Source organism: Pinus tabuliformis, chromosome Q (assembly GCF_031772625.1).
Source record: "Pinus tabuliformis cultivar Carrire ecotype Pingquan chromosome Q, CPIR1, whole genome shotgun sequence".
Taxonomy (NCBI): Eukaryota; Viridiplantae; Streptophyta; class Pinopsida; order Pinales; family Pinaceae; genus Pinus; species Pinus tabuliformis.
Genome location: NC_142296.1, coordinates 226,352,125 through 226,377,391, shown reverse-complemented (window position 1 = coordinate 226,377,391; position 25,267 = coordinate 226,352,125).

Below are 25,267 nucleotides of genomic sequence, written 5' to 3'. Positions count from 1 at the left end.
CTGTGGAGTTATTTCCAAAACAACATTCTCAAAACTCTTCCTTTGTTAGTGGTTTATGATAGAATCTTAATATATGACCATTAATAAGGAAGTTAACTTGTTCATCATCAATAGTTTTGATCTTGAATGCTCCATTTTCATAAACAATATCTATCTCATAAGGACCAAGCCAATGAATTCGAAACTTTTCTTGAAAATCTATGAATTTGGAATAAAAAAGAAGAGTCCAGTCACTTGGCTTGAAGTTTTTAGTTTGATAATTCTGTCATGCCATCTTATTCTTTGATGTTGAACTGTTTTTTTTCTTTGGATAGCATCTTGCAGGATCTCATCTAGCTCATTAAATTGTGCTAGTCTTTGATTTTAAGCTTTTGATAGATCAAGGCCCAATTTAGCAACTGTTCTAAAGGTCTCTACTTGGAACTCAATCGGAAGCAAAACTTGTTGCCCATAGACAAGCTCATAAGGAGTATGTCCAGGTGTATTTATCCATGTGGTTCATTATGCCCATAGTGCTTCTGGAAGCTCTTCTGCTCAATCTTTCCTATGCAAATGCACAGTCTTGGTTAGAATTGATTCAAGTACATTGTTGGTGGATTCCACTTATCCATTGGATTATGGATGAAATGGAGTAGAATTTCGATGCTTGATTTTATATTGCTCCATGATCTTTTGCACCTACTTGGATGTGAATTGAGTACCTTGATCTATTATAGTTTCTCTTGGAACACCAAAACGAGTAAATATATCCTCAAAAAAAAATGTAACTATAGCATTTTCAGTTGCAAATAAAAGAGGCTTAGCTTCTACCTATTTTGTAACATAATATGTACAAAGAAGTATGTACCTTTCTGTTTAGATGGAGGATTTATTGGTCCAACAAAATATAGAGTCCATTTTTCTAAAGGCTCTACAAGTACATGTATTTGCAGAGGAATTTCATCTGATGGAATAGGCTTCCCTATTCTTTGAAAACTATCACATATTTTGACATATTCTTTGACATCCTTAAAAATAGATGGCCAATAATATCCCAAAAGAAGGATCTTGTAAGCAGTTATGTTTTCAGCAAAATGTCCTCCACATGGCTCATCATGACAAGATTTTAATATTTTTGGTGCTTCATCTCCTCGAATTGACCTTCGGATAATCAAATCAGGTCTAGTTTTGTATAATTTTCCATCACCCAAGAATAAGGTGAATTGGTTTTGATAAATTTTTGTTTTTCCCTGGCTGATAGTTGTGGGGGTAATTTTCCTATAGCTAAATAATTGGAAATATCTGCAAACCAAGGTGTTTTATTAAATATTGCAAAAAGATACTCATCAAAAAAATTACCTTTTACAGGAACATCATCATTATTATTCTGCATTTTAGAAATAAAATCGGCAACTGTATTTTCTTTTCCTAGTCTATCAAGAATAGTAATGTTGAATTCTTGTAATAATAACAAGTAGCTTGTAATTCTACCATTATTAATTGGTTTGTTCATTAAATATCTAATATAAGAATGATTTGTATGAATGAAAGCTTCATAACCGGTGATGTAATGATGAAGCTTATTAATGGCATACACAACAACTAGAAACTCCTTTTTCTATTACAGTGTAATTTAACTCTTTTGGAGTCAATTTTTTTCTTGTATAACAAATAACATAACGCATTAAATATTTTTATCCCAACACAAATCCTAAAATTGTATCTGAAGCATCAGTAGAAATATGGAAAGGGAGAGACCAATTAGGTCTTCTTCAAATTGGTTCTTCAGTAATATTTTGTTTCAATGTTTGAAATGATTTTTGACAGTTAGAATTATGATACAAATTCACAATATTTTGTAAGAAGTTTAAAAAGTGGAGAGCCTATTTTTGTGAAATTTTCTATGAATCTTCTATACTATCCAGAAAATCTGAGAAAACTTCTAACATCCCTTTGACAAACAGGAATTGAAATTTTAGAAATTACTTCTAGTTTATATGTATCCACTTTAATTACATCACTTGAAATATGGTGGCCTAAAACAATCCCTTCATTGAACAACAAAGAATACTTTTCATGGCTTAATGAAAGGTTCGCTTCTTTACATCTAATAAGAAAAAAAATCTAAATTTTCAATAGCTTCCTTAAAATTATCTCCATATACAATAAATTCATCCATGTAAACTTCCACACAATCATGAATTAGATCAGAAAATATACCTAAAACTTCTCTCTGAAATGTGGCAGATGCATTACATAATCCAAAGGGAGGTACCCTATAGGCATATGTTTCCCATGTACATGTGAAAGTAGTTTTTATCTTGATCTTATGGTGCTATTTGGATTTGATTATATCCACTAAAACCATCTAGAAATGAAAAATATTTCTTCCCTGCCAAGGTATCTAGTACTTGATCTATAAAAGGTAGTGGAAAATGATCTTTCAAAGTAGCTTTGTTTAATTCCCTGTAGTCAATACACACTCTCCATTTCCCATTTTTCTTTGGAACATTCACTAAAGGTGACACCCATTGACTATCTAATATTGGATAGATGAAATTCACATTAAGTAACTTTTGTAATTCCTCCTTAACAATTTCTCTCATATTAGGGTTCATCCTTGTCTGAGGTTGTCTAACTAGTTTGGCATTTTCCTGAATATAAATATGATGCATACAAGTTTTAGGATCAATCCCTTTCATATCAGTATACTCCCATGCATAAGAAGAAGAGTGCTTTTGCAACATATTTAAAAATTTCTTCTTTTGAAATTCTTCCAAGTTATTATTAATATTCAATGTTTTTCCTGGAAAATTTTCTACTTGAGAATTTCCAAACTTTTCCATATAATGTAAATCCATTTGGTGAGATGATAGATATTCAATATTGCATTGTTCTTAAAAATTTTGATCTTGATCACAGTATGAATAAGAATAATTATTATTCATTAAATTTATCAAGTGATCTTCCTCATCTAATTGTGAAGGAGTAAATATTGATCGCATATCACCAAAGTCTTCACTATTATCATCTATCCGAATTTCACGTTCTACTTCAGTTCTTGTTTTTGCAAGTGGATACAATGTGAATTTCTTAGTGTAATCCCCATAAGAAGTGTACATATCACCAGATCTACAACTTATGAATGCATCAGTTATAGCTAGCCAAGGTCTACTAAGGATCAATGGATGGCCTCCTAAATTATTCTTAATAGTTAAAATCATGAAATATATAGGATATTCCCAACAATCTAGAGAAACAGACACATCTTCTAATACACCATCTGGTTTGATAACATATCTATTTGCTAATTGTAACAATGTTGGAGTATGCTGAAGATTAGGAAGCTTTAATTTCTCCATTTTCTATTTTCTCATAATCTTAATGGATGCTCCTAGATCAATCAAAGTGTTTGGAACCTCAATACCATTGATATGAATTTTTACAATATGGTTACTTGGATCTAGATATTTTTGAACAATTGGTTTCCCCATCATAATATTATAAATTTTCCCTACCAATTAGATCTTTTTAACATCTTTTCTTTTTCATTCTAGTTTTTTAATGCATAGCTCCTTAATAGTTTTTGTAAATATTGGTATTTTCTTTATAGATTGAAGTGAAGGAATTTTGATGCAAATATTCTTAAGTTCATCTAGCATATCGTAATCTGGTAAGAAAAATTTCCTTTCTATTCGTTTATCAATTTTGAGCCTTTCAGTGAAAGGTGGATCCTGCAAGGAAATAGAAGGTTGTTCTACTAGAGGAACTGTAGGAGCTTGTTTTTTTTTCTCATCCTTTGATTGTACAGGAACATCTTCCTTTAGAGGAGTATTTTCTTGAACAAGATTTGCATCTTTTTTATGAACCTCATCCTATTTATACTTTTGGATGACAATTGTTGGTGAATTCGTTTGTAAAACCCTTTGTATTATAATTTTAAGCACATATGACACAAATTTCTATACTATCAAGGGGACATTCTCTCAGGGCATGTTTTACCTACATTTGGGACAAAAAATATACAATGCAACATTCATAGCTTTTTTCTTGTTTTGTATCTTAAGAATACCTAGTTGCTCACTAAGACTCCCAAGGATATCTGTTTTGAAATTATCAAGAAAATTTCCTATTTTAGCTCTACTTATTATTCCAGTTGCAGATTTACTACTTATGGACATAATAGGGTCTCTTGGACTTTTACCAGTTCTAGCCTTGCACTTGAAATATGTTTACACATATCACATATTTCTCCAAATTAAAGTTGAGAAAAATCTCCTTCGCCCATTAAATTGAGAAGGTCAATCCATTCATCTTTGATGGATTTCAACAAATTAGCTTTTAATGTTTCATCATCTAAGTCATGCATCCTAGCCCTTTTAACATTGTAGGAAAATATTTCGACTAGGTCTTCAAGGCTTTTATCCTCTTTTTGCATCATCTTAAAGACTTCATCCTTAAGGTTATGAGGCATGAAATAATCCTTATATTTTTCTAAGAACACATTTTTCATTTCTTCCCATGTTCTAATAGTATGTGTTCCTAATCAAATGGACCATTTAAGTGCTCCATCCTTAAGAGTAGCAGGAAATAATTTCAATTTCTGAGGATCAAGTAAGTAGTCATAAGATCTACATAAAAATTCAAACTCAAAAATAAATGTTTCAGGGTCCTCATTTCTTAAACCATGGAAATTAGGGAGGATGAAGGGTGAGATTTTTTTCATTGCAGTTGTGGTGTCTTCATCAAAAATAGGAAATCCATAAAGATTAGGTTCTCCTCTACCACCTCTACCACCTCCTCCACCACCTCCTACTCTATTTCCTCCTCTGCCTCTTCCACCTCCAATCCTAAGTTCACCATTTACATTGTGTACTTCTCCTTCCCTTGCCATTGTAGATTCCTTAAAGCTAATATAAGGTTCTATAATAGGATTATGGTATATTAAAATAAGTGTCTTCTTCATCTTCTTTGCTAGGGACCTCTAGTTCTTGTCCTAGAAGTTGTTCTCCTATCGAAGAGAGGAATATTAGTCCTTTTGTTGGGGATGTAGGTTATTCAACTACAACTTCAGTAGAAGAAGTTGATGAATCTCTTGGTTGGATTTAAGACCTATGCACCTCAAGGAGTCTATGTCTACCTGTAAATGATGGGATGTGAGTGTCAGTGGGTGGTGTGGCACTACGAGGTCTAGCGGAAGTGAGTGGTGATGTTGGAATTGAACTTATACCTCTACTTATAAATCTACCCCTATAATCCTTTTCTCTATGCATAAACGATTTTTATCATGCTTTAATTATGCATCTACAAAATCAAAATTAAATGCACCTAAAATTATATGCAAACAAGGAATGGAATCCTATATACACTTCCCTGACAATGGCACCAAAATGTCGGGTAATTTAATTGACCTAAATTACTTCATTAATTGTCAACCAAGGTTCGGGTATGCAGAATTGAAGTTTTAACACTACTTTGCAAAAAGAATTTTTAACAGTAATTGCAAGAAAGGAAACTTAACTCTATTTCTAGAAAAGGAAATTTAACTCTATTTACAAAAATGAATGCTAATGATAATTGCTTGCAGAAGGAAAGTAAATCAAACAAAAACATGTAACTTAAAGTGATTACTAATGTGCGTTAATGGCTTTGAAAACCCATCTCTTCATCATCCACGAAATTAACTAAGTTATAAAACTAAATTACTTGATCGGAATGCATGCTACAAAAAAAACATTTTGGTTTTTTTTTTTTATGAGCACTTTGGAAACAAAACAACAGGTGATTAAAACACAACTAAAATGTAGCCATTCAAAGAGAAAGCTTGATGCAGGAGCATCCGAGTGAAGAGGCGACAGCTGGGAGATGTTTTTATTTTTATTTTATTTTGACAAACATAGAGGAAAACACTTCAAGTTTATGTTTCATTTTGTTTCATTTAAAATTAAGGTTGACTCAACCATTGTTAGTTTTTAAATTAGGAAACATATCAAGATAGGATTAGTTAGGAACTTGTTTGAAGAAACTGTTAAGCAACTGAAAAGTAACTGAGGAACAGTTCCTCAACTGTAAAGAAACTGCTAATAATGTATTGAAAAGGAAAAATTAGAGAGGATGGAAGGGCTGCCATCCAGAGAGGAGAGAGAGCCCAGAAGTTGTAATTCAAAATTATTTGAATTTCTATAATAGCTAACAATTCAAAATCTGTCATTAAGGAAGTAGATTAATTTTCATTACATTCTCTGTGCATAGATGTTTCAGGCATCAAAATGAAAGAAAGATAGTGAAACCATTTATTCAAAAGATTTGAACAAGCATAAATAAGCATTTTGTAACAAGAATCATTTCAAAACCGAGAACCCAACAGAGGTATCCCAGCATATAGATTTCTTTTCTCAACAAAACAAAACCCAGGTACTATTATATTCTGCATTTAAAAATCATTTCCTATACATTGCATTTTCATTTTTTCATTCAATAAAATTCATTGTACAAATTTTGTAATATGGAAATCATGGAGGGTTCCAAACCCATGAAAACCAGACACATTACAGTCCACAAGCTAGGCCTAAATCTAACAGTGAGGGAATGAACACCTTGGAGATCACATAAAGACACAAAGGAACCCAAACCCCAAGGGTATAGCCGAATTACAGACAAGAGCAAGCAACAGAACAATTGCAAACTAAACACACAAAAAAGCAAGAAAGAAACTGCTACAACCATGAAAAGACCCTACTCGGGTTTCCCTAAGCCCGCAAACAGTCCCCGGGATGAAGCTTTGGAGTAGTGCTTCCCTGGAAGGGCCTGCACACCACCACAGAGCAAGGCATCGGTCAATTTTGGCCACGAAAACCAAAAACAATAGTGAATAGCCAATTGGAAGAGGAACGAGGGTTTTTACCCGGAGGAGGATCGATTTCATGATGGAGGACGAGAGCCGAGACCCGCAATAGAGGGTTTCCACTAGTAGAAGAGCCATGGACACATCCTTCCTACTCACCAAGGAGCCAGAGCATTAGAACCTTCAAAAACAAGGAGTGAAATTGAAATCGAAAGGAGAAGATTACCTGAGAGCAAGTGCACCGAGTCGTCCTGTGTAGCAGCTAAGCAGGGAACTGAGATTTGCAAAGCCAAATTGACACCATACCCAACATCAACATACAATTCACCAAAAATAGAGCAGAGATGAGCTTGAAGCAAATAATAGAGACAAATATACTTGCGGAGGAAGAAGACTTGAAACCGTCCAAAAACCAGAGCAGTAAAATGTTGTAGAGAATGGTCCGAGGCACAACATCGATAGACCATAGAGAATGAGTAGAGGCACAACACCAACAAACCACAGAGAACCAGCAAAGCACTGTAAACCACCATACGAGACAAACAAGGCACGATACTTACCACCCATCGCAAATACCAGGTGAAAACACAGAGCACCCGCAGAGCTAAACAAAGGAGAAATGACTTCCAAACACCCTCAGCGAAAGTGATAACCCATAGTCGCAAGCCCGAGGTTAGTATAGAGGGCAGACAACAAACAATAAACCGCATTAAATTCACACACCAAAAACCCTACCACCAAACTTAATTCAGAACTGAAGAATTAAACGGTCACAGCTACATGTCCCTCCTCGGGATCGCCACCAATTTTTGGTATTAGAGTAGGTTGTTCCTTTCTCTCAGTAAAGATGGAGGTAGGAAGAAGGGGTCAAGGAAGAGCCATCATAAGAGTAGTAGATGAAGGGCTACGAGAAGAAAATAGGAATTTAACTGCATGTTTGGCAGCAATGGAAGCAGGAAGGCATAGAGATAGGGAAGGTGGGGATGACAATGAGGAGGAAAACATAGCCACGATAGATGGGTCAGATGACGAAGGACCATAAGTAATACTATTGAGGTTAGTTTTGTTGGCTAGCAGCAAGCCAAGACCAGAGCTCTCTAATTATGATGGCAGTTTGTCCACAGAGGAATTGTTAGATTGGATAAGTGAACTAGATAAATATTTTGAGTATGAAGAAATCAGCGAAGACAAGAGGATCAGGTTTGTTGTCACCAAATTGAAGGGACATGCAAATCTATGGTGGGACATTGTACAGGAAGAAAGGAGGAGATTAAACAAACCATTGATTAAAAAATGGGACAGGATGGTTGCTAGAATGAAAAGCAAGTTTCTGCCTAAAGATTATCAAATTTCCCTTTATAGACAAGTACAGAACCTGAAGTAGAGAATGATGACTGTGAAGGAATATACTGAAGAATTTTATAAAGTTAACTTGAAAGCTGGTTATTGATGAGCCCCAAATTTGGTAACATTTTGGGCTCATTTGGCCTAACTACCCTTGCTCAATCCTTCATTTTTCATAACTTATGCATCATTTTTTAGTATGTTTATGTCATTTGTACGAATAAGGGAAGTCATTATTCCTAGGCGGCTAACACATGCTCATTTCAGGTTTTTTGACACATGTTGGAGAAAAACCGAGCAGATAAGGGCTAGGAGACAGCCAAGATGGGGTTGAGGATTCATAGGAGGGTTTTCCACGGCATTAAATAGCCTTCCTCGGGATCTTAACCCCCAACTCCGAGCTCCAAAAGCCACCACAACCGGATCTAGAAGGCAGCCAAACGGATTTTGTGGAAGCAGCTGTTCACTCCCAGTTTGGTCAGCCAAGCCCCATAGAGTTAGGAGGCTAGCTTGGGGCCTTGTGATGTATAAATGATAAGGCTTCAGCCTTCGAAAGGGACTTTTGGAAAACTGTTGCACATTCTGCACTACAAGCTGGCAGCTCTGTTCTTTCTCTTTTGTAGCCATCATTGGCATACTTCTTGACTTATGATTATTATTTTTTAATGAGAAGCAGTCAGATTTGATCTCAGCTCTGAGTTTCTAAAGGAGCCATAGCTCTCGGGGTTGGGCCCAACCTGAGAGCCTAGGGCCTCCTTCTTTTGTATTGATATCCTTCCTTTCAGCAATATGGTTTTCTTTACATGCATTTGAAACGCAGTTTGTTGAGTTAGATTTCGTGGTGTGGTTAAGTAGGTCATTGTTAGAAGATAGAGTTGCTTCAGAGGTTTAGAATAGAGTAAAGAGATTAGAATTGATAAAAGTTCCAGAAAAGGGTTGCCTGCACTCTCATTTTCACCTCTTTCTAGGGGCTGGAATTGCAGACAGTGCTACCCACCAAAAACATTGGTTTGCGTACTCATGCAATCTTTGGTGCAATATTTTCATTTGTAGAAGTTATCCATGCACTCAGACCTCTTGGAATGTTTCTTTGCTTCAGTACCATACATGGTTCTCTTTAGAAATAACGTTGTTGTTCATTGGTTTCATTAAACAATTAGGATAGATTAGGAATATTTTGATTATGTGCAGGACGTGGATGATTTGGTTCAGTTTACACTGTGCAATGCAACTCCATCACTCTCTCGTCCTTCTAAGCTTCGTCCAGGCCAACTGCTCATCTCAAAATTAGACCCCTCGTCTCACAACTACTCTACTGCCCACGTCATCCTACCTTTTTGGCCTTCCATTCCCTCTGCCCTCTTTAAGACAAACTAGCTTTACACACCCTCTCATCACCTCATCTCTCTGTCACTAAGTCATTACAAACCCCTCTCCTACCTCCCTATCCATCCATGCAGCCTCTTCCACTCACCCATCATCCAAAATCCAATCGTAGAACATCCTGTAGGAATTACTGAACATCCTGTAGAAATTCTGAAACATCCTGTAGAACCCCTGCAGACTTCCTGTAGAAGCTCATAAACGCGGTTTCTTGGCAGCCAAACTTTGTGACACTCTCTAGAAGGATGTTAGGGACTCCGTAGACCCTCTCTGAACCTTCCTGACCTCTTCCAAGAATTTCTCCTCCGTGATCCGCCTCTGCACAGTAAAAAGCCAGTTACAAGCACATGCATGATAATTCTAAATAACTTATTCAAAAATACAAAAAGATGTTTTCTTCAGGTAGAAGTACTCTAGACACATGCATATCACCTTCATAGAAGTAATGGCATCTCTTTCAGTAGTTTGCATTCCCATCTTTGCATCAGTAGGACTAGCTGGTAGAATTAGGGTTTGCTAGGGTTTGCGTTTCTTGTTGGCTTTCAGTTCCTTTCTGCAAGTAGATTAGCTTCCTTTGAGTTAGCTTTCGTCCATCAGTTAAAAAGCTTCTTCTAAGAGCTCATAGAAGTTGGCTTGAGCCCCTAGCAGACTTGTGCCAGCTGACCAAGTGACAGCTGCGGCAAGAGCTAATACTTGTGCATACAGCACCGTCGCTTCCAAGTTTGTTACGAATTACCGGGTTGATAAAATTAAAGAAGGAAGCTCCAGGAGTTGTAGCATTATTGCTACAATACTGGAGCCCACCATATTTTTGGCGCCGTTGCCGGGGAAGCGTCAGAGTATTGGTGATTGTTGCTTTTCTTCTATTTTCCTACTCTCGCCTTCTGCTAAGTAGTTTATTTCATTTCCATTCTGCAAAATTAGCATAGACATTTCCTGCTTTCATAGATTAACATTACAATTCCACAATTTCATTTCTGCAAGTGTAGATTAGCATTTCAATTCCGCAAGCGTAGCCTAGCATTTCATTCCTGCAATTTCATTTGAGCAAAATAGATTAGTTCTTTTATGCTTTCATTTCAATTCCGCATTTCCATTTCAGCAAGATAGTTAGTTGCAGTTCAATCCATTTTAGTTTTGTAGGTACCAGAAAAAGAACAAAAGCAATCAAAAGTATTTCCATTTCATGCCTCGTAGAAATTGAGATAAAACAAGAAAATTCTTACCTAACACCCCCACCACGTCACTGAGTCACCCTTCTCTCTTCTTTGGTGACAGTGATCCAGAAGAACCTATAGGAGAGCCTCCTGAGATATACGAAGATCCTATAACAGAAGAAGAGTTAGAGAACACTCCATCTGAAGCTATGGCTGACAATAGGGGAGAAGATGAGAGAATTGAAGGTGCCTTCCCCATCCGAGAGACCAATGGAGACATGAAAATGAATAACCTAAGCCCGTCCGCTTTACCTCACTTCCATGGACTGACTACTGAAGACCCTGATACCTTCCTATTTGAGTTTGCCGTCCTTTGTCGAACCTATGACTATACCGAAGATGAGCAAAAACTGAAACTCTTCCCCTCTACCCTTAAGGATGCAGCATTACGCTGGTTCATGGGCTTACCTGGGAACAATATCACCACTTGGGCCCAGATGCAGCAAGCTTTCAATACCAAATACCGGGACTACTGTAGGTCCAAGGAAGCCAAGGGAGAAATCTTTCGGATGACCATGGGGAATGATGAGTCCTTAGAAGATTATGAGGAAAGGTTCCAACTTAGCTATAAACGGGCTAGGTGCACACTTGACCCTGAATCCCTCAAGTTGGTCCTGCTCCGAGGAGTCACTGAAGACCTCTTAGATACCCTTCACATGCTAGCTGGAGGAGATATTTACCAACTACCTTATGAGGATATAAAGACTGTGTTTAGAAACCACTCTAGGGCAGCCCGGAAAAGAGGTAGAGGAAACCTCCTCTCAGCTAGTATTCCTTTCTCCAAACATGAGTTTGCAAATCAATTAGAGGACCTCAAGAGTGAGGTGAGACAGACCATTGCCATGCAACTTGATACATTCCGAATCTAGCAGAAGAAAGAGGAAGCTGAGAGGGCTTTGGCTATCTTCTGCCCTAGGTGTACAAGGAAGCACCCTAAGAACGAGTGCCCATTACATTCGGTTGAGGTATGTTTTGTTTGTGAGGAGGACCACCCCACAAACCAATGTCCAACCTTACCTGGGCTTAAAGCCATGTATCAAGGGACAGAAGCGCCCACTGAACCTCTCTATTTCCTCAACCAAAGGAGGCCACATGGACCTAGACCGTACCAACATGGGATGCAAGGGACACCCCAAGCTTATTATAGCCCCAACCAATCGGCTCCTATGCCTTCCTGGGGTCCCCCTGCTCATCCTTCCTGGTATGTGCCTCCTCCATGGTCTTACCCGCCTCAGTACCATACTCAGCCCACTACTCATTCGTGTCACTCACATGCCCAGCCAAAACCTCAGTGGAATGCACCTCAACAGGGGTGGAGGCCCCAGTACAATACTCCTCCCGCCATTTTGCCTCCACCACCAGCTCAACCACAACCATTACCTCCTGCTCCTCCAAGGCAACCCCAAATGCCTGCTCAACCGAACCTGAAACCCAACAACCGACAAGCCCAACAGGTATATACTGGGGAAACATCATGCCCTACCTATGATGTGGAGATCCAGGAGATCAACCTGCGATCTGGAAAGACTCTTCCGGATCGCCAACCTCCTCCCCCAGAGGACGAGGAAGATAAACAGGAAAGTGAACCAAAAGCCATTCCACCCTTTCCTAAGAGACTAACGGCCACCACACAACCCAACCTAGAGGAGGATGAGCTTCTGGGAGAACTCAAACAGTTGTGTGTGAGAATACCACTTCTCCAAGCCATCAAAGATGTACCGATATACAACAAACTGGTTAAGGAAAAGTGTTTCAGATACCCAGGTAGGAAAAAAAGAGATGCTTCAACCATCAATGTCCCAGGACAACTGTCTGATCTTATGTTGGGGCAAGTCATCTGCCCAAAGTATTTGGATCCTGGGAGTCCTTTAGTTGATGTCCACATCAATGGCACCATCATACCACACACATTGATTGATTTGGGGGCTGCCATTAATGTGATGACCAGGGATACCATGCTCAAACTCAACCTTCAGGGTTCCTTGAGAAAGACCTCGAGAGTCCTGCAACTAGCAGATCGCTCCACCGTGACTCCTGAAGGGATTGTAGAGGATGTCTTGGTCTCTGTTGACTCTTGGGAGTACCCTGCAGACTTCTTGGTTCTGCAACCAAAGGCAAAGCTTACTGGATACCCCCTTATTTTGGGAAGGCCTTGGTTAGCCACTGCAGATGCTTACATAAGCTGTCGTGCAGGAAACATGACCATCAAAAATGGTCCTATGTCCAAGCAGCTAGTCCTGTACCCTCCTGCCCAACCCTTATTAGAGCATGACTTACCACTTTGGTTGGAGGAAGGAGAAGAGGATGAGGTGTACTCAACACCCTTGTGCACCCTAGACACCACTAGGGGAGGCCCCCCAACTGAGGATGATTTGATTGAGACCTTGATTCAGAATCCACCTCCCAGTGCATTGTCCTTAGAGGAATTGGTGTAGGATGCCCAAGCCAACACCTTAGTGGAACTTTGTGTGACCAACCCAGTCGCTCCCAGAGTCAAAAATGTGGAGTTCGGCCCCAAGAGAACGTTAAAGATCAGCTCCTCCCTATCTCCTTCCCAGGAAAAGGAGCTATGTAGTCTGTTGGCCAGTCATCTAGATGCTTTTGCTTGGAGCTATAAGGAGATTAAAGGAGTCCATCCTTCGGTTTGTACCCATCACATCTACATCAAAGAATATTGTAAACTGGTTAGGCAACCCCAAAGGAGAATGAATCCAGCCCTTAAGGACATCGTCAAGGAAGAATTGCAAAAACTGTTGGATGTTGGATTCATTTACCCCATCTCGGATAGCGAATGGGTGTCCCCTCTGGTGTTGGTTCCCAAGAAAAACGGGAAGTGGAGAATCTGTGTGGACTACCGAGAACTGAACAAAGCCACCAAGAAAGACCACTTTCCTCTACCCTTCATAGATCAAGTGTTGGATGGACTGGCAGGAAAGAAGTTTTTCTCTTTCTTAGATGGGTTTAGTGGGTATAACCAGATCCAAATCAGCTCGGAAGACCAAGATAAGACCACCTTCACTTGTCCTTGGGGTACCTTTGCTTACCAAGTTCTTCCCTTTGGGCTATGCAATGCTCCTGCCACCTTCCAGAGAGCCGTCTTGAGCATCTTTTCTGAGCTGGTCCATGATTCGGTGGAAATCTATATGGATGACTTCACTCCTTATGGGTCCAACTTCCAGGAAGCATTGTCCAATCTGGGAAAAGTCCTAACCAAGTGCATTGAGATGAACCTGTCCCTTAGTCCTAAAAAGTGTGAATTCTTGATGACTGAAGGGACCGTGTTAGGCCATACCATTTCTCGCCAAGGGTTACAGGTGGATCCCAACAAAATTGCTCTCATCAAGAAGGTTCCACCTCCTCAGAAGGTAAGAGATGTTCGAAGTTTCTTAGGTTTAGCAGGGTATTATATGGGATTCATTAAAGACTTCAGCAAGCTAGCCTTGCCATTGTTTAGCCTCTTGGCAAAAGATGTTGAGTTTAAATGGACTGACGATTGTCAGAAGGCTCTGAATGAACTAAAGGATAAGTTGGTGTCTGCCCCAATCTTGAGAGGTCCAAATTGGGCCCTACCTTTCCACATCCACGCTGATGCCTCGAACAAAGCCATAGGGGCAGCCTTAGGACAAGTTGAACAAAAACTTCCATACACCATATACTTTGTTAGCAAAAACTTATCCAAGGCATAACTGAATTACATTGTAACTGAGAAAGAATTCTTGGCCGTGGTCCATGCACTGAACAAGTTCCAACATTATATCACTGGCTATCAAACATTTGTATGTACTGATCATGCTGCAATTAGATATTTAATGAATAAACCAGATGTGAATGCTCGTATTATTAGATGGTTACTTTTGTTGCAGCAGTTTGATTTGACTATCGTTGACAAACCAGGTAAAGAAAATGTTGTTGCTAACTTTTTGTCTAGATTGGATTTACCTGCAGGTGAGGATGGAATAGTGGATGACCAGATGCCAGATGAACATCTGTTTGCTATCTCAGTACTCTCTCCATGGTTTGCTGATATAGCAAACTACCTTGTCTCAGCACAGTTCCCTCCGCACCTATCCTCAAGGGAGAAGAGCAGGATCGTAAGGAAGAGTGCCTCATTCACTTGGATCAGGAGCAACCTGTTCAAGCTTGGCCCCGATCAGATCTTAAGGCGTTGTGTAAGGGAGGAGGAAGTCTTTGATATCCTCCCAACCTGTCATGACGGGCCTTGTGGAGGACATTTTGCAGCCAAAAGGACTGCCTTCAAAATCCTACAGGCAGGCTACTATTGGCCCACGCTTCATCAAGATGTCAGAAGGTATATCAGCCAATGTGACTGATGCCAAAGGATGGGGAAACCGACTCCAAGGGACGAAATTCCTCTCCAACCTCAAGTGACTCTTGAGCCATTTGAGAAGTGGGGTATGGATTTTGTGGGTCCAATCAATCCTCCTTCGAGGCAAAGGTCTTACATCATTGTGTGCACAGACTACCTGACAAAGTGGGTAGAAACCAAGGCAATCAAAGCAGCGACAGAAGAAAAGGTGACCGAGTTCTTAAGAGAAAACATCTTCTACAAATTTGGCTACCCAAGAGAGCTAGTCACCAATCAAGGAAGCCAGTTCACCTCCAACTTAATTGAAGACCTACTCGCTCATCACAAAATCAAGCATAGGACTTCCACCCCCTATCATCCTCAATCAAATGGGCAGGTGGAAGTCACCAATAGAGCATTGGAAGGGATCTTGACTAAGGTGGTGAGCAGCAGTAGAAAAGATTGGGCAGATCGCCTGGTTGAGGCCACGTGGGCTTACAACACCACTTGGAAGACCACAACCGACTTCACACCTTATGAGCTGGTCTATGGGAAGAGAGCTTTGCTGTCAATTGAGTTCGAGTACAACACCTTGAGGATGGCAGCTCAACTGGACCTAGATCTCAGCCATGCCCAACAAGAAAGGTTATTGCAGCTGAATGGATTGGACGAGCACCGAATGCAGGCCCTTCTCCACTCAGAAGTGGTTCAACTTCAGAGGAAGGTATGGCATGACCAACACCTCAATGACAAGCAATTTCAGCCGGGAGATTGGGCGCTATTGTATGATTCCAGGCATAAGGATTTCAAGGGGAAGTTGAGAACCAGGTGGCTGGGACCATATGTAGTGGAAAAATGTAATGACAATAGATCTGTTCTTATTCGGACCATTGATGAGGAGGCCATCCCCATGCTCGTCAATGGGAATCGACTAAAGATCTACAGAAAACCTCTTTCAAGGAAAGAATTCATCAAAACGGTGGAAAAATCAGTGCTGGTCATAGAGAAGGCTTCTGCCTCTGTTTTGGGCATACCCTGAACATCTCCAAAAAAAAAAAAAAAGATCCTTGGGTGAAAACCTTTCTGAGGCTCCCAAGGCAGATGGTAGGGGTGAAAACCTCATTCAGGCGTCCCTGCTGTCTTCTGAAAATGTTTGAAAAAAGACCCTTGGGTGAAAACCTCTCTGAGGTGCTCAAGGCAGATGGTAAGGGTGAAAACCTCATGGAGGCGCCCCTGCTATCTTTCGAAAAAAAAAAACAAAAAGAAAAACAAAGAAACAGGGAAAACAGGTTCAAGATTTGACAATTCATGCAGGTTGCAGGTATTCCATGCAGGAAAAGAGGTCCCTCAACTCAAGGACAAGGGTCCCTACTATGTTGATAGGTGACCTCACCAACACTCCCTCCAGAAACACTCATCTCTTCCAAGGTCTGGGCATGATTTGATCATAGTTTAGCCTTCTACAGGAAGCTACAGGACTTTCTACAGGAAGTTCTATATTTCTACAGGAAACTTCCTGTAGAATCTTTGGACGGCCCAGGACCAACTGTGTGGGAGGATTCGAAACCGAGGTCCAATACAGAGGCATGCAAGCCAATGTTTTTCTCCATCACCCACTGCTGTCACCTCCTTCTACCACCCCTGTTGCCATGCAATGGAAATACCTGCACAGTCAAATCAGAACATTGAATTCTCAGAGGAAGCAATTCTCAAATGGAATAAAGGATGCAGAGGCCCCATAAGCTACTTATCAAATCCATCCGAGGACCCTGCGACCGTGACCATGACGCCACCGTCTCCACCGTTTCGGCATACACCCGAGGAGGAGAAACTGCTACAGTATATCCTACAGGAATCCTGTAGTAGTTCATCCAGCTAGATCGTACACCATCAAGGCACCTGCAACACATAGAGCAGGCACATGCACCATCCATAGCCAGGTAATAAGTTTCGTAACCAGCAGCAGTCGGCAAGAAGGAACCCCCATGCTTGTGCATGAAGCAACAGCAAGCGGATCCGTCACCCTCGTCCTGAAGCCTGAAAATAACGTCGTGGCCGCACAGGTAAGTGCCTCACCCTTTTTCATCAAATTACATGAACAATGCTCTAAAATGTATGCGAGTATGAAAATGAATGGGTTGAGCCAGTCGGGTAGCCATTCAACTGGCCACCACGACCAGTCCGTTGGTCTCGTCAGATTTGGAAAGTGTTGGTCGTGTCAAGCAAGACAGGAAATGGACACGTGGGAAGCGTCCAGTCGGGAAGAAGCGGCGATCTACAGAAATGGCGGTGGTAGATATGCAGGGAATGATGCGGCGGTCAGGCAGACTTACAGTGGAATAATAATAGGTGATGTCGTCCAATAGTCCGGCAGGGACAACTCACCCCCGCGCCATGAGTTCCGCAGGGATTCAAATCCACCGGCTAGATCGTGTATGGCACTCCACTCATTTATCATCCACCGCTTTGCAGTCGAGTAAGCGTCCGAAATTCCCTGGAGCCTGTTACTCTGAGTCCTCCGCTTGTTCAAACATCTGGTGGTTGCACAGAAGACCCAGAACCACTGACGCGCTCTCCAGAACCCGTGCGTGACTTCTACAGGAAGCTCACCGCTACGGAGGAAATCAATCTATTCACGTCAAAGGTGGCGAATTGGAAGAGGTAAGCCTGAACCTGGTCCTCCCATGCAATTGGTTTGAAGGGTGGCGAAGTCGACATCCTAAAAAAGTAGAACTACAGTCTGTGCATAAATTTTCAAGCATCGTCTCCCTTCTGCATGAGCATTGTCGTCGTAGTATATGCGGGGTTTTCTACAGGATTTGGTTCGTAATTGAGCCCCTGTCAAGGCTCACCTGTAGATAGTTGAGAATCCACGAACCGTGTGCTTGACAGAGGCGTAATTCTGCGCTCTGTCTAAAGAAATCCCAAAGGCCCATCTTTTGATACGCGCTAGCCACCTCCGGCTAACACGGCAAGCTTTCACCATGCTGGGTGGGTTCATTAGGAAGGAACCAACAGACTCAAAGAAGCTACGGGAGAACCCTGAGGTGGTAGAACTCTTTTCTCATGCATGATGGATGTCGTTCTGCGACAAGCTTCAAGGTTACGATGACGAGGTGGCAGAGGAATTCCTGCGAGCTTTGAAGCCAAAATCAAAAACGATGGCCGTCGTCAATTTCAGGGGTTTGAATCTCATACTCACCCCACAGTTCATCAGCAGAGTCACTGATCTCCCAATGGGGGTACCGTGGGATAAGGAGGAGAGAAAACTAGGCCAGAAGGCTAAAAAGGAGTTCTTTCTGCCGGAGGAGCAATTCTCAGAGGATAAGAACAGGGTTCGCAGAGCTAGCCTACAGCCGCTCTGGAGTGAGGTCAGCCTCCAAATTATGAAATATATCACGTGCGAAGGACGATTCAACATCGTATATGGGTACCATTTCCGGCTGCTCACAGAACTTAGGCACCAAATGGACCTACCTTCAAAAAACAAGCTAAGTATTCCTTACTTCCTCCTGCAGTCCATGACTGAATGTGCCACCAAATTACGAGAGGGCACGCCAGACCAGGTAGCCCATCATGGGCTCATTAAGCTCCTCGTGGAGGATGCACTCCACACATACACCGTCCCTCTCTCGTGGGAAGCCTTTTGAAATTTGACTAAGGATGGCGACATCAAAATGTTGGCCGAGGAGCTCACCTCCTCCAGCAGCGAGGAGAAGGAACCAATACAAACAGAGAAGAAAGGAAAAGGCCAAGAAACCATGGCCAAAGCACCAAAGAAAGAACAAAAGGGGAAACAAGAGAAACACCAGGTTGCCGAAACAGAGGATGACAAACCCACATTGACACCCAGGAATAAAAGGTTACAGAGTAGGGTGGAAAGGACTGAACAAGTCCACGTCAGTGAAGGAACCTCGAAGGCAGCCTCAGCAAAGTCAAAAGACAAAGCACCCTCAGTCAAACAGGCTAAAACGGTGCCACCTGTTTCTACAGGAAAATCAAAAACGGCTTCTACAGGAAGCCAAAAATCAGCCGCTACAGGGCTTTCTACAAGAAATCCTGAGAAAGGAAAACCAAAGGAGAAGACAGCCGAAATCCTTGCAAGGGAGGCAGCAGCCGTGCTGGCCACCCTTAATACCCCTCCCAAGCCGAAGGAAAAATGAAAGAGGGAGATCCCTCTGTATTTCAAAGCTAGGAGAAGTGTGAGAATCAAAACAGGCAGGCCCCAACCTCCATCCAGCAACCCAATTACCATAGAAGACACCCCTACCTCGCCAAGGGAGAGGTCCCCCTCAAAAATATCAGTCACTTATGAGTGGGGGAGCCCAAAGACAACTGCTTGGAAGGAGAGAATGGACAGGTTGGCTTCAAAAACCCCGCTACAGGATGCTGAGGCCGTTCTACAGGAAACATTGGCCAGGCTCAAGGAGACCAAAAGAATGGAGGGAGAGGCAACCACATCACCACTTAGGTAAGATGGAGTAGAGCCACCGAGGGAAGAAGAGGTAGAGCATATTCCGGAACCTAGTCCCTAGCCAAGCTTGAGCTCGTATTACAACTTTTTGGAGGCTGGAAAAATTATTCCACAGAAATTCACAGTGCCGCTTTTCTTTGCGTTGGAGGAAGAAAGAGTGAGAACCCACACGTGGATGAAGATAGCTAAATCAAAAGGAGTGGCAGATATAGGCCCCTTGGAGGAACAACTCAAGGAGGCACGAAGGGAATTAGCTATGGCCAAACACGTGGGAAATTGCCAGCGGGTATTCCTACAGGAAGAGAATGAGAAACTCAAACTGCAGCTACAGGAACTGAGGAAAGAAAGGGGCACATCATCAAGGGACACTACAACAGAACCTCAAGGCAAAGAAGGACTGCAAGTTGGTCTTGGGGAGCTAACCTCGCATCTACAGGAAAGGGAACTGCAAGCACAAATCGAGATACAAGCTCTCAAACAGCAGTTGCAGCAAAAAGAGGCACAACTGGCATGCATGGCCAGTTAGGCCATGGATGCTCTACAATGTAGACAACCGGCCAAATCTTATGGCCTATACCTACGGGACCAGTGGCTGCAATTCCAAATTAATGCATTGGCACAGAGGGGTATCTCCCAAATCCAAGATTCCCAGCAGTTCACAGAGTTATGCAATATCAGTTCATCAGAGGACAAGGCCAAACTATCGGAGTTCTATCTCCATAATTTGGCCTTTCCTAATGTGACTTCATGGGATCCCAACACAGTCGTAGGAGATATGCAGTTGATGGCATTTGCCTCATGGTTGAACCATTAAGAAAAGAGAGCAACAGAGGTCAAAGAGGTCATGAACCGAGAGTTACATGAGTCACTGCTGATTAGAGCAGAGCCAGGGGATCCCACTGCATTCATATTGGCCCACCAACACTTAGCCACCAACCCTCAAGCTTTATTGAAATACATGGATCAACAGGCTCAGGCTATAGCACATTTCGAGGATATGGAGCGACTATTAGGGGACAAATGTGTTCATGCTTGCACCCGCCGATGGAACACATTGTCCCACAGCCTCAAAATAAGGGAATATCACACTCCAACTCGAATGAGGGAAGCTCTAGTACGGGTGCCCCTCTACAAGAAGTCCATACAGAACCTCCAAGCCAGCTGGATTGGCCTCAAGCTAAGCCCACCTTTGCTTTTAGGATTGATGGAAGGCAGCACAGAAAAAGATGAGCATAAGCAGTGGGAAGAGGTGGAAAGGAAGGTTGGGTTCCATGCCAGTGAGGAGGATACCACTTCAGAAGCCTGGGATGTGACAATGGCAGTGAAAGCAATGAAGGACGAGGAGTTGGATTAGTTGCTCAGGGATGAGAAATCATTTTAGCTGGGGGGTGATGATGAGCCCCAAATTTGGTAACATTTTGGGCTCATTTGGCCTAACTACCCTTGCTCAATCCTTCATTTTTCATAACTTATGCATCATTTTTAGTATGTTTATGTCATTTGTACGAATAAGGGCAGTCACTATTCCTAGGTGGCTAACACGTGCTCATTTCAGGTTTTTTGACACATGTTGGAGCAAAACCGAGCATATAAGGGCTAGGAGACAGCCAAGATGGGGTTGAGGATTCGTAGGAGGGTTGTCCACGGCATTAAATAGCCTTCCTTGGGATCTTCACTCCCAACTCCGAGCTCCAAAAGCCACCACAACCGGATCTAGAAGGCAGCCAAACGGATTTTGTGGAAGCAGCTGTTCACTCCCAGTTTGGTCAGCCAAGCCCCATAGAGTTAGGAGTCCAGCTTGGGGCCTCCTGATGTATAAATGATAAGGCTTCAGCCTTCGAAAGGGACTTTTGGAAAACTGTTGCACATTCTGCACTACGAGCTGCCAGCTCTGTTCTTGCTCTTTTGTAGCCATCATTGGCATACTTCTTGACTTAGGATTATTATTTTTTAATGAGAAGCAGTCAAATTTGATCTCAGCTCTGAGTTTCTAAAGGAGCCATAGCTCTCGGGGTTGGGCCCAACCTGAGAGCCTAGGGCCTCCTTCTTTTGTATTGATATCCTTCCTTTCAGCAATATGGTTTTCTTTACATGCATTTGAAACGCAGTTTGTTGAGTTAGATTTCGTGGTGTGGTTAAGTAGGTCATTGTTAGAAGATAGAGTTGCTTCAGAGGTTTAGAATAGAGTAAAGAGATTAGAATTGATAAAAGTTCCAGAAAAGGGTTGCCTGCACTCTCATTTTCACCTCTTTCTAGGGGCTGGAATTGCAGACAGTGCTACCCACCAAAAACATTGGTTTGCGTACTCATGCAATCTTTGGTGCAATATTTTCATTTGTAGAAGTTATCCATGCGCTCAGACCTCTTGGAATGTTTCTTTGCTTCAGTACCATACATGGTTCTCTTTAGAAATAACGTTGCTGTTCATTGGTTTCATTAAACAGTTAGGATAGATTAGGAATATTTTGATTATGTGCAGGACGTGGATGATTTGGTTCAGTTTACACTGTGCAGTGCAACTCCATCACTCTCTCGTCCTTCTAAGCTTTGTCCAGGCCAACTGCTCATCTCCAAATTAGACCCCTCGTCTCACAACTACTCTACTGCCCACGTCATCCTACCTTTTTGGCCTTCCATTCCCTCTGCCCTCTTTAAGACAAACTAGCTTTACACACCCTCTCATCACCTCATCTCTCTGTCACTAAGTCATTACAAACCCCTCTCCTACCTTCCTATCCATCCATGCAGCCTCTTCCACTCACCCATCATCCAAAATCCAATCGTAGAACATCCTGTAGGAATTACTGAACATCCTGTAGAAAGTCTGAAACATCCTGTAGAACCCTTGCAGACTTCTTGTAGAAGCTCATAAACACGATTTCTTGGCAGCCAAACTTTGTGAAACTCTCTGGAAGGATGTTAGGGACTCCTTAGACCCTCTCTGAACCTTCCCAACCTCTTCCAAGCATTTCTCCTCCGTGATCCGCCTCTGCACAGTAAAAAGCCAGTTACAAGCACATGCATGATAATTCTAAATAACTTATTCAAAAATACAAAAAGATGTTTTCTTCAGGTAGAAGTAGTCTAGACACATGCATCTCACCTTCATAGAAGTAATGGCATCTCTTTCAGTAGTTTGCATTCCCATCTTTGCATCAGTAGGACTAGCTGGTAGAATTAGGGTTTGCTAGGGTTTGCGTTTCTTGTTGGCTTTCAGTTCCTTTCTGCAAGTAGATTAGCTTCCTTTGAGTTAGCTTTCGTCCATCAGTTAAAAAGCTTCTTCTAAGAGCTCATAGAAGTTGGCTTGAGCCCCTAGCGGACTTGTGCCAGCTGTCCAAGTGACAGTTGCGGCAAGAGCTAGTACTTTTGCATACAGCACCGTCGCTTCCAAGTTTGTTACGAACTACCAGGTTGATAAAATTAAAGAAGGAAGCTCTAGGAGTTGTAGCATTATTGCTACAATACTGGAGCCCACCAGTTATGTTGAAGATACCCCTGAGAAAACAACGAGGTTTGTAAATTGTCTACAAATGGAGATCCTAGACAAAATTAGTATTCTTTCCCCTAAGACCATAGAGGAAGCTTATCAGAGTGCTTTGAAGGCGGAGGAAAATATTGCTAGGAAACAAAATGCCAGAAGAGGACGTGGTTCTGGTAGAGGTCGGGGATAGACCTTTGGTAAAGGTAGGATTGCCAATAACAATGAAGAGGGCAGTAGTTCGAAGACTTTAGGATAGAGTGAAAGGGAAGGTAACACCAGAGGAGGAAGGTCATACCAGCGAGGAAGAGGTAATGGCAGAGGTAGAGGAAATGCCTATCAGTGTTACAAGTGTCACAAGTGGGGACACAGGTCCTTTGAATGTCCTGAAAATGAACAAACTAGGCAGAGGGGAGCATATGTCACTCAGCCCGATGAAGCGGAGGCACTGCCACAGGAGGTGGAAAATATTCCAAAGATCAAGGAAGCCTTGGTGTTGAACAAGGTATTATTAAAACCAGCTAAGGAAGTAGCTGATCAGACACAAAGGAAAGCATTGTTCCAGACTGTATGCAAGTCGCATGGGAAATGCTGCAAATTAATTATAGACAATGGAAGTACTGATATTCTGGTAGCTATTAAAATGGTAGGAAAACTGGGTTTGAAGAAGTTGAAGCACCCAACTCCATACAGGGTGTCGTGGTTGCAGAAAGGTCATCAACTGTTGGTCGATGAGCAGTGTGAAGTAGAGTTTCATATTGGCAAGTACAAGGACAAGGTGACTTGCGATATCATGCCTATGGACATGTGCCATATTCTGTTGGGCAGACCATGGCAGTATGATAGGAAGGTCATCCATGATGGGACAAAAAATTGTTACAAGTTTGTTAAAGATGGGATAAAGCATACCCTAGTGCCCATGAAGGAAGAGGATGTTGCAGAAACCAGTGGGACAAAAACACCACTCTTAGGCGGAAAAGATTTTCTACGACAAATGGAGGATGATGAGGTGAAGTATGCAGTTGTGCGAAGGCCAAAACTAGTATTGATCCATACTGAAGTCATTGACTTACCTAAAGAGATACATGACATGCTACAAGAGTTTAGTGATATTGTGGTAGATGATCTACCGGACAAATTACCACCGAAGCGGAGCATTAGTCACCATATTGATTTTATTCCAGGAGCCAGTTTGCCAAACAAGGTTGCCTACCAGATGAGTCTAAAGGATAATGAAGAAATCTGAAAGTAGCTACAAGAGTTGTTGGATTAAATACTAATTCGGGAGAGTTTAAGCTCTTATGCAGTTCTGACTGTTTTAGTTCCCAAGAAAGGAGGTGAGTGCCGAATGTGCACGGATTCCCTGGCCATTAACAATATTACTATCAGGTATAGGTTCCCTTTACCTCAGATGGATGATATGATGGATTGTTTGAGTGGAGCAACATACTTTTCAAAGATAGACCTGAAAAGCGGCTACCACCAAATCAGAATTCGAGAAGGTGACGAGTGGAAGACAACTTTCAAGACTAATGAAGGCTTGTACGAATGGTTGGTTATGCCATTTGGATTGAGCAATGCCCCTAGCACATTCATGCGGTTGATGAATGAGATGCTGAAGGAATTCATTGGAAAATTTGTGATTGTATATTTGGATGATATACTTATATTCAGCAAGATGAAGGAAGAGAATTTTCGACATGTGAGATATGTATTGGAAAAATTGCAGCAAAATAAATTACTAATAAATTTGAAGAAATGTTCTTTTTTCAAGAAAGAGTTAATTTATTTGGGATTCGTAATTTCCGAGAATGAACTAAAAATGGATCCGGAATAGGTTGAAACCATAGTTAGCTGGCCATCTCCCAAAAGTTTGCTGAGGTACGAAGTTTTCATGGATTGGAGAGTTTTTATCTGAAATTTATTAAAAATTCTAGTGCGATTTGTGCACCCATGGTGGACACCATTAAGAAAGCAAATCAGCCTTTCCATTGGACAGAAATGGTAGAGAAGAGTTTTTAGTTGCTCAAAAGGAAAAATACTGAAAAACTGATTTTGAGATTACCAGAATTTAACAAACATTTTCAAGTTCATTGTGATGCCAGTGGAATAGCCATTGGTGCAGTACTCAGCCAAGAGGACAAGCCAGTAGCCTATTTCAATGAGAAACTAAATGAAAGTAGGTAGAAGTACACGTCTTATGACAAGGAATTTTATGCAGTGGTTCAAGCACTAAAGCATT